The 9,749-nt window shown below is 44.1% G+C and overlaps 1 pseudogene; it reads left to right on the top strand.

Annotated features, from left to right (window-relative positions):
* Nucleotides 1–5,817: 5,817 nt before the first annotated feature.
* LOC105997871 lies at nt 5,818–6,958 on the top strand (annotated as a pseudogene).
* Nucleotides 6,959–9,749: the final 2,791 nt, after the last annotated feature.

The following is a 9,749-nucleotide window of genomic DNA, read 5'->3' as shown; positions in this document are numbered from 1 at the left end:
CTAAGCAAGCAACAGAGACCAATTGTTTAATTTATACTCTCTCTCTCTCTCTCCTCTCTCATCTTCCTTATCTCTCAGGATTCATCCTCAATTCTTTTGCTCTCTCAGCCCCACCCCATGTTCTGAAGCTGGCTGGCCCCCCCTCACCTCTCTGTCCCTATAGTCCCCCCCCCACTCTACTTCATCTGGAGTATTCAGTTTCCTCCCAGCCTCTGAGATGACTAAGAAGTAGGGCATTGCTGGCATGTTGTCACCCAGACTGTATTCCTGAGCCACACAGTTCCTTGAGTTCCATACCAAGGGAGAGGTTGTGAGGTTGTTTGCAAAAGAGAAAATACATCTAAGCTCTTCAGACCCGGGCTGCAGGTTTTGCTTCCTTGAGCAACACTTCCCCATTCCAGGCCTCCCCATATCTGCCCTCCCTGAAGCATTCTGGTCAGCTCCAGTGCTTGCCAGATTCCTGCAATCTCTACATTCCCAGGCCCATCCTGGGGGCCGCTCAGTGCCAGGCAGCTCACCCACAACCTCCTCTAGAGGGCTCCACGAGCTGCCAACACTGAGAGGCCTCCAAACAAATTCCTGCCTTGCAAGAGTTCATCCAAACACACACACACACACACACACACACACACACACATCAACACACATTTTCTCACTCCTCTTCTTCTGAAACCCAGCTAGGAACAACCACAGGCCCCAGTCCTTGGCCCTGCTCAATTCTACAAAGCCTGACCTGGACACTTTGGCCTGCAGCTCTGCCTTGCAGTGGACCTTGCTGCTGCTCTACCAGGGATCTGGAGACCTGCTTTCCACCTCCCTGCTGTCACAATTGCTCATTGTCTATGCCCTAAAATACGTCCTCCGATTCTGATTTACTTTGTTCATTTGCTTGGAGGCAGGGTCTTACTATGTAGCTCAGGCTGACCTGGAACTCAGTATCCTCTGACCTCAGTTGCTTGAATACAGGGATTACAAGCTTGCACTACCACACACAGACACATTTTAAAGGAAAAATTTGGCACACACTATTTTTTCCCATTATCTTGGAATGTGAATGCTTGTAATTATAACAAAAGCCATTCTGCATACATATACAACATTCTGCATACGTGTGTGTGTGTGTGTGTGTGTGTGTGTGTGTGTGTGTATGTCATGTAACAGCTACTCATGAGGGAGAGTTAGGGAGTTAGGAGGATGTGGTTTGAGCCAACCTAGGGAAAACTTATGGAGATCTTGTCATAGAAACAGTGCATTACTGTAATGTCAGCTACTTGGAAGTCAGAGGTAGGTATATCACAGACCAAGACCTTCCCAGTCAAAAACAAAGAAAGAGATGCTATCAGGGGCATGGTTCACGTGGTAGAGTGCTTGCTTAGCAGGTACAAGACCTTGAGTTTAAGCCCCAGAACCATCATCCCCTACAAAAGTAGGTGATGATAGTAAATAATAAAAAACACGAAACAGCTACATGACAGCAGGATAGTTTCTTGAATATATGAATCAATTAAAAAAAAAGGATGAATTCAAGCACCAGTGGCTTATACTCAGGAAAATGAGATCTGAGGGTCTCAGAGGATCTGAGGATCTGAAGCTTTCTGAAGACAGCCTGTGCAGAATAGTTCTTGAGACTCTTAGACCCAGTTAGCCACCAAGATTCCAGAAATGGACCTGTGACTCAAATGGTAGAATGCCAGACTTGTGTGAAAAAGTTAAAGGACAATGCCTAGGCCTTGAGTCCAAGCCTTAGTACTGGTACGAAGAAAGAAAGTAAAAGAAAGGAAGGAAGGGAGGAAGGAAGGAAGGAAGAAGGAAGATAGGAAGGAAGGAAGGGAGGGAGAGAGGGAGGGGAAAAAAGAAAATAAAAAAAACCATCCACCAGAAAAGTAGGCAATACATGTAATGTCCTAAGTGCTTTGAAGCTGTTAAGCCAGTTAGTTCTTATGAAAAACCTACCATTCAGATAGGCATTATTATCCTCGTGTTAAGAGGAGACGGAGGCACTAAGAATTAAAGTAAAATTACTCAATCTCACACAGGTCCTACGTAGAAAAGATTTGATCCTGGACAGTTGGAACTACTAGAATACTTACAAAAAATAAAAACAGATAGAAGGAAAATCAATTAGTAAGTATGAAAAAGTGCTTGACCTCATTCAAAAAAATAGAACAAGAATAGAAATGCAAAGCCACTCTTTTCTATCAAATGAGGAAAGCCTGAAATAACTGATACCAGCAGTCAGCTCTGTCAGCCAGGCAGGTAAAAGAAAGCCTGGTCTATCACCTGTGCAATTATTGATGTGCACAAATATCTTTTTTATTGTTAGGTGACGTACAAGGGATTACAGATTCATAAGTCAGGTACTGAAGTAAATGTCTTTGGAGGTCAAATTAGCAAATGATCTGAGTTGAAAAGGTATCAGCTCTTAGCTGAATACCAGTGCCTGACACCTGTAATCCTAGCTACTCAGGAGGCTGAGATTTAAGGATCCCAGGTAGGATGGTCCATGAGATTCTTATCCCCAATTAACCAGTAAGAAATCAGAAATAGAGCTGGTAGAGAGTCAACTTCTAGCAGAAAAAGTTAAGGGACAGAGAGCCCAGTCCCAGAGATTTTAAGGCCCAGTACTGGTACCAAAAAAAGACTTTAGTTCTTATGTGAATGAGTAAAAACAAGGGCAGTGGATGCCCTACTCTATTGACCTAAAAGTTCACTGCCCACTTATTCTACAGCAGCTCACAGAGAATGTACACAACTTCATGAAGTCTCGCTGCCATTCTTGATATCCAAGGAAAGTATAAATGTCTGGAAGTATAAATGTCTGTCAAATGGAAACTGAACTACTGACATTCAATGGAATGCTATTTAAAGACATGAATAAAATCTTTTTGTGTTGATTGAACTTTTAACCCTTACTTATTGATTGCAAAATTGCTGTGATTTTATAATAGCCTCCAGGGCACCTGCATCCAGCTATTTACTCCATGCATCCTTCCCTCCACTGTGATTGGTCCCTGCTGGCATCCAGGGCTGATTTACTCACTAGTACCACATTCTCCATGCTGATGCTCCACCACATCAGTGTGTATATGTGTGTGCACACATACCTGTGCTGGTACTGGGGCTTCAACTCATCACCTGAGCTCTCTTCCTTAGCTTCTTCACTTAAGTCTAGTGCTCTACCACTCACACACCATAGCTCCATTTCTGACTTTTTGCTAGTTAATTGGAGATAAAAGTCAGGCTTTGCTACCTAGATTAGATTTGAACTTTGATCCTCAGATCTCAGCCTCCTGAGTAGCTAGGATTATAGTTATGACTCACCTGTGCTTTGTTTCCACCCACAGCTTATTCAGGATCCTCCACATGTTTGATTCTAATACTTTCCACTTCCATTCTTCTGAGATTCCATCTGTGGTCACATGCTGGACCCTCAACTGATTTCTGTGAGGTCATACACTGCAGGACCATTTCTGAGTGTCTTGCTGTCAGCAGGTAAGTTCCTTAGTGACCCTAGCACCTCCAGCCTCAGAACCAACTAGTCCATTTTTGTCCTTACTCTCTTTCAGTCTTGAACTTGGTCAGAATCTCACTCTCCAGCTTTTTACTGCAGTCTCTGCCATCTGCTTAAAGCCTCATCCATCTTCAGCCTAAGCACTGAACTTCCCTCCTCCACCTCTAAACTGTAGCATCTCTGAAGAAAATTGTATTCCCCAAATCTGACGTCTTGGCCAGGCATTGTCTGCAGCTCAGCCAAGGCCTTCCCAGGCCTCCTAGCTGCTAGTGCAGGCACACTTCCCATCCTACACCCTATCTTTGGTCAAAGAAGCACTGGTCTCTGGGTGCAGGTGGCACATGTCTATAATCCTCAGCTGGGATCTGAGGATTGCAGTTCAAAGCTAGCCTAGGGAAGAAAGTCATCCAGAAGACTCTGATCAACAATAACAGCAAAAAGTCAGAAGTGGAAGTGTGGCTCAAGTGGTAGAGTGCCAGTCTTGAGAAAAAAAAGTTAAAGATAAAGGAGAGCACTCAGAGCTGAGTGCTGGTGGCTCACACATGTAATCCTAGCTACTCAGGAGGCTGAGATCTGAGGATCGTGGATCAAAGCCAGCCCTGGCAGGAAAGTCTGTGAAACTCTTATCTCCAATAAACCACCAGAAAACCAGAAGTGGCGCTGAGCTCAAGTGGTAGAGCACTAGCCTTGAGCTGAAAAGCTGAGGGACAGCGCCCAGGCCCAGAGTTCAGGCCCCATGACCAAAAAAAAAGGAGAGCACTCAGACCCAGAGTTCTAATTCCATTATTGGTGCATGCATGCCCACATGTAGGTGTGTGCACATGTGCACACACATACATACACACAGAAGCACTGGTCTTCACTGAGAAAATCAAGACTATTTTTATTAAAAATCATTTCTTTTCTTGTCCCACCCAAACTGATCTCCTTTGTCCATTTTTCTCCCCTGACCCTCCCACCCAGCTTGAGGATAAATGGTCCCCGTCTGTACCCTGGACACCAGCCTCTGTCACCTCCTCCAGTATTCAACTCCATCCACTACCCTTCCTTCTATACCCACCCTCTCCCTCTCCCTCTAGCTACCATTCTCTTTGTCTTTGTCTTGGCAGAGTTGCAGCCTGCATTTTCATTGCACCTGTGGGAGGTGCCATGATATCGTGTCAGGGATGCACAGGTTTCAGTGGGATGAGGAAGTGGGAACTGGAGTGCCAACTGCAGTCTCTAAGGACATTTGGAAAGAAAGGAAAGGGAGCTGGGAGGTTAACTTGAATGGAAAACAAGCCCAAGGAAAGGAAGATTTTAACATGTAATACCTGAGGCATGTGGAATGACAGAAGAAGAAACAGAGACAAGTTAAAGGAATTTTGTTTTACAGTTCTGGGCTTGAACTCAGGGCCTGAATACTGCCCCTGAGCTTTTGTGCTCAAGTCTAGCATAACTCTAATTGAGTCACAATTTTACTTCCAATGTTTTGATGGTTCATTGGAGATCAGAGTCTCACAGACTTCTGCCCAGGCTGGCTTTGATCTATGATCCTCAGATCAGAGCCTTCTGAGTAGCTAGAATTACAGGTGTGAGCCACCAGTACCCTGCTTTTCCTTTTCCTTTTCTTCTTTTTCTTTTTTTCTTTCTTTTCTCTTCAGTACTGGGGCCTCATATCTTCTAGAGGTACTCCATCACGTTAGCCATAACCACAGCCCAAGAAATCTTAAATATAAAAGAATATAACCAGCAACTTAAAAGATGCTTTTTTTTTCCTGTGCCCTTTGATCTGAACTATTCTCTGCTTGCCTCCCTTTTGCAATCACCTTGTTTGAAGATGAAAAGATTCAGATAACCACTCTGTGCAGAAGATAAACTTCCCCTCAAACAAGAAGTTTTCTTAAACAACCAAAAAAAGTAAAAACGTCAACTAGGTGATACCTGTGACTTAGGACTGTTTTAACTCTGCCTACATTTCTCACCCCTTACCCCCAGTTCTCCCTATTTAACTTTCAGTGGCTGAAGACAAACTGAAGTGCTATCTTCCCAAAGACGAACTGAAGTGCTATCTTCCCAAAGACGAACTGAAGTGCTACCTTCCTGTGGATGCCGTGTAATAAATCTCCTTTCTCTGTCTTTCACTAAGTTTCTTTATTTGGCATATGAGGGCAAGTGACTGGACCTAACTTGGGACTCCTGAACTTTGGGCCTGGGGTCTAAAAACCTGGTTCCAAAAGATGGAAACAAATGGGGAGAACAAAGTCTAGAGAGTTGGGTCTAAGAATCCAGGTGGGGGCGATCAAGTGCTCAGAGGATATGTCTGCATGTCTATGCAGGAAGAAAAGCTGAGGATGGTCAAGGACACAGATCATCACAGGTAGGCAGCAGAGACTAGATCAGAGAAATGTCTACAGACTCTAAGGGAAGCAGTATTCCTTTGCGGGTCTGTCCTAAGTTCTCTAGACTTGCTTGCCTGCATGTGGGCTCCTCTAGTCTCCATCTACAGGGTGTCATACCTCGTAAGTGGGATCAGCAGCCTCATGGGAAGAAGGTTTGGACTCTCTGGTTGACTCAGCTGTGTCTTCCTAGCTAAGTGGCCTTGGAGCTGACTTCTGTCAATTAGGGGCTCAACAGCGTCTATCTGAAGCTGGCGTGTCCCAAAGAATCCATAATGCAGTTGTCCTGTGGCAGTGGGTCACCAGAACATCTACCATGCTCGTGGAAATGCCTGCGCTCTTTGTTTTCACGAGGGCCCAAGGAAATTGGAACTTGGAACAGTTACTGCCTTGGTGTGTTTCACTTTTCAAGAGATTACAGGACATTGCCAGAGGGAATTTTACAGGACCTTACATACCCCCCTTGTTCCCCTCCTCTCCATCCCGTGGTTCTGGGTGCTCCTTCCTGTACACCTAACAATCTTCCCCCCATTTCGTTTCCTTTGTTTTGTTTCATTTTGTTTTGTTTTTGGCCCCTGCATCGCGTTTCTGGGCTTGTGGAACTGGATGTGCAAAAAAAAAAAAAAATGGTTTCCCTACTTCTTGGTGATGTACAACAGCCAGATGGCCAGCTGGCAGCCAGAGCTGTTTGGCCACCTGCAGGAGTTTGCGGCGGGGGCCCTCCGGGAAGCTGTCCCTGCTGGAGCTGGGCTGCGGCACGGGAACCAACTTCAAGTTCTACCTGCCCGGGTGCAGGGTGACCTGCATCGACCCCAACCCCAACTTCGAGCGGTTCTTGTTCAAGAACCTTGCGGAGAGCCGCCACCTACAGTTGGAGCGCTTCGTGGTGGCGGCCGGGGAGGACATGCGGGAGGTGGCCGACGGCTCGGTGGATGTGGTGGTCTGCACCCTGGTGCTGTGCTCCATGCGCAACCCCGAGCAGATTCTCCGAGAGGTGCACAGAGTGCTGCGGCTGGCAGGAGAGAGAAAGAGGATGGCACTGAGCAGGACAGAACATCCAGCTTTCTGAACACACCCATGGACTCAAATGCAGCTCCCAGAGGTTGAACTTGAGCAAGTCAATTTATTTGTTTATTTAGTCATCATGTATCCCAGATATATATAGAGAATTATGACAGTGCTCCTGGGGCGAGAAAGTTAGTGAGAATACAAAACAGCTGGATGTCAAGGGCCCACCTCTGTAATCCTAGCTAGTCAGGAGGCTGAGATCTGAGAAATACCATTCAAAGCCAGCCTGAAAAGAAAAATTTGTGAGACGATAGATAGATAGATATTTGTTCTTATTGCAAAAATACTGTACAGAGGGGTTACAATTACATGAGCAAGATAATGAGTACATTTCTTATCAAGCATTGTTGTCTCCTCCTTTGTTTTTCCCCTACCATCCCATCCTTCCCCTCTCCACAACTACACCCCCCGCCAAATGGTAAAGTTTGTTTTCGACATAGTGTCTTGTACATCTCATTGTTGCAAAGGGTCAACCTGTATCCTTATTTAAACAATTTGCTTTTTCCCTTCCCCTCCCCAAATTATACCAACATCAAATACAGTGAGAACAAGGGTTATACCTTTGAGGAGGGACATACAAAGCCACAAAAAAAATCACATGGTATCAAGAAGGAAAAAAAAACACTTATGTCCTTATCTTGGGGTTCATTTCGCTTAACATCATCTTATCTGACCTTTTCTGCTTGTCTCAAACATATACTAGTTATTGCAAATAAGGGAAACCATGAGACCTATGTTTCTTTGGCCCTGGCTTACTTCACTTAATACATTTTTTTCAAGTCTTTTCCATTTCCTAACAAATGGGGCAATGTCATTCTTTCTGATGGAGGCATAGAATTCCATTTCTTGATCCATTCATCTACTGAGGGGCATCTGGGTTGGTTCTATATCTTAGTTATGGTAAATAATGCTGCAATAAACATAGTTGTGCTGGTAGTTTTAGTATGGTCTTGTTTGGGTAAATGCCCAAAAGTGGGATTGCCAGGTCATAGGGGAGTTCAATGTGGAGTCTTTTGAGGAACCTCCAAACTACTTGTGAGACTCTTATATTCAATTAACCACCAAAAAGATGGAAGTTGAGCTATGTCTCAAGTGGTAGAATGTTAGTGTGAGAAAAAAAAAATATGGTAGAGTACCTACACCCTAAGTTCAAGTCCCAGAACTGGTGTGTGGAGGGGGAGGGGGGCTCGATGCGCACAAGTGCATGTGCGCACGCGCGCGCGCGCACACACATACACACACACACACACACACCTTGCATAATGACATAGCTCATAAAAAAGGCACATCCACAACTAAAACTCAGACACCTTAGCTTCCAGGCCAGGAATCTTCTCATCATGCTGCTCCTCCTGGCATTTTCTAAATCCCCTCCCATCACCCAGGCCTACTTTCACAAGATGAGAACAATGGATCCCCTACCGGACATGCCAGAACACTGCCCTTCTCCAACAAATAAGGACCTGTAAGTACACAGATAGTCATCTTTATTTGTCATGTGTTCTTCAGTTTTTTCCCTTTGGGGCCCCTGGAGTTATCTATCTACATTCATTCTCCAGCCCTTTTCCCTAGTGACAGTCTTTATTCATTGTCTCCCAGAAGAAGCAAAGCACATTGGGAGAGAAAGGAAGGGATGGTAGGATCCTTTCTGTACACACTTTTCAGTGTGTCTTATTATCACTTTTCACCTAAAGGCAATTGATTGGTGCAGAAATAATGGTGTAAAAGAATTCAAAAATTAAAGGAAAGGTGAACAAATGCAGCAGTGGTACTCATTAAAACACTGTATTGAAAATGAACTATACAACTTGTGGGTAGGGACAGGAGGGAAAAACTGGGAGAGAGGGAAGGGGTGACATTGTCCAAAAGGAAATATATTCATTACCTGACATATGTAATTATAATCCCTCTGTGTAACACTTTCTAATTGCAATTAAAAACACTTCAAAACTTTAAAAATTTTTAAAAGGATATGGGGGAAAATAAAATTAGCCCTCTTCCTCTCTATACACCACTCTTTTCTCTGTCCTGTAGTTTGCTACTAACATATCTCTCCTTGCTATTAGAGTGTTTTTCTATCCCAAGCTTACTTTTACTTTTCAGGCTATATTTGAGCCCAGAGTTCAATATCGGATTAACATAATAATATGACCCACTCAGACCAGAACTGCAGCATGGTTTTGTTGTTATTGTTGTTGGTTTTTGTGCTGGTCCTAGGGCTTGAACTCAGAGCCTGAGTACTATCCTTTAGCTTTTTTACTCAAGACTGGTGCTCTAAGACTTGAACCCAGCTCCACTGCTGGTTTTTTAGTAGTTAATTACAGGCAAGATTCTCACAGACTTTCCTGCCTGGTTTGGTGTTGAACTGCAATCCTCAGATCTCAGTCTCCTGAGTACCTAGAGGTACAGATGTGAGCCACTTGCCCCAACTTTCTATTTGATTTTAAATTAGGGATTTTTTTGGTGAAATTTTCCAGATCATTCTTGAGCAATAGGTTATTGAATCCTCTTTGAAACATTGCAAATTACTTTTTAAGTTCTATCTTATATGTTCCACTAAATTTTTGGAGATATCTGTTCTGATTGTTCCAGTTCAACCACTATTTTTCAATATGCAATGGGATGGATAGATAGATAGATAGATAGATAGATAGATAGATAGATAGATAGATAGATAGATAGAATATATCATATTTTTTTTGGGTCCGGTCGTGGGGCCTGAACTCTGGGCCTGGGCGCTGTCCCTCAGCTCTCCAGCTCAAGGCTAGCGCTCTACCACTTGAGCCACAGCG

The sequence above is a fragment of the Dipodomys ordii genome, unplaced genomic scaffold (assembly GCF_000151885.1).
Source record: "Dipodomys ordii isolate 6190 unplaced genomic scaffold, Dord_2.0 Scaffold155, whole genome shotgun sequence".
In the NCBI taxonomy this organism is placed as follows: domain Eukaryota; kingdom Metazoa; phylum Chordata; class Mammalia; order Rodentia; family Heteromyidae; genus Dipodomys; species Dipodomys ordii.
The sequence above is the reverse complement of the archived record's forward strand: the minus strand, read 5'-3'. Positions and strand labels throughout refer to the sequence as shown.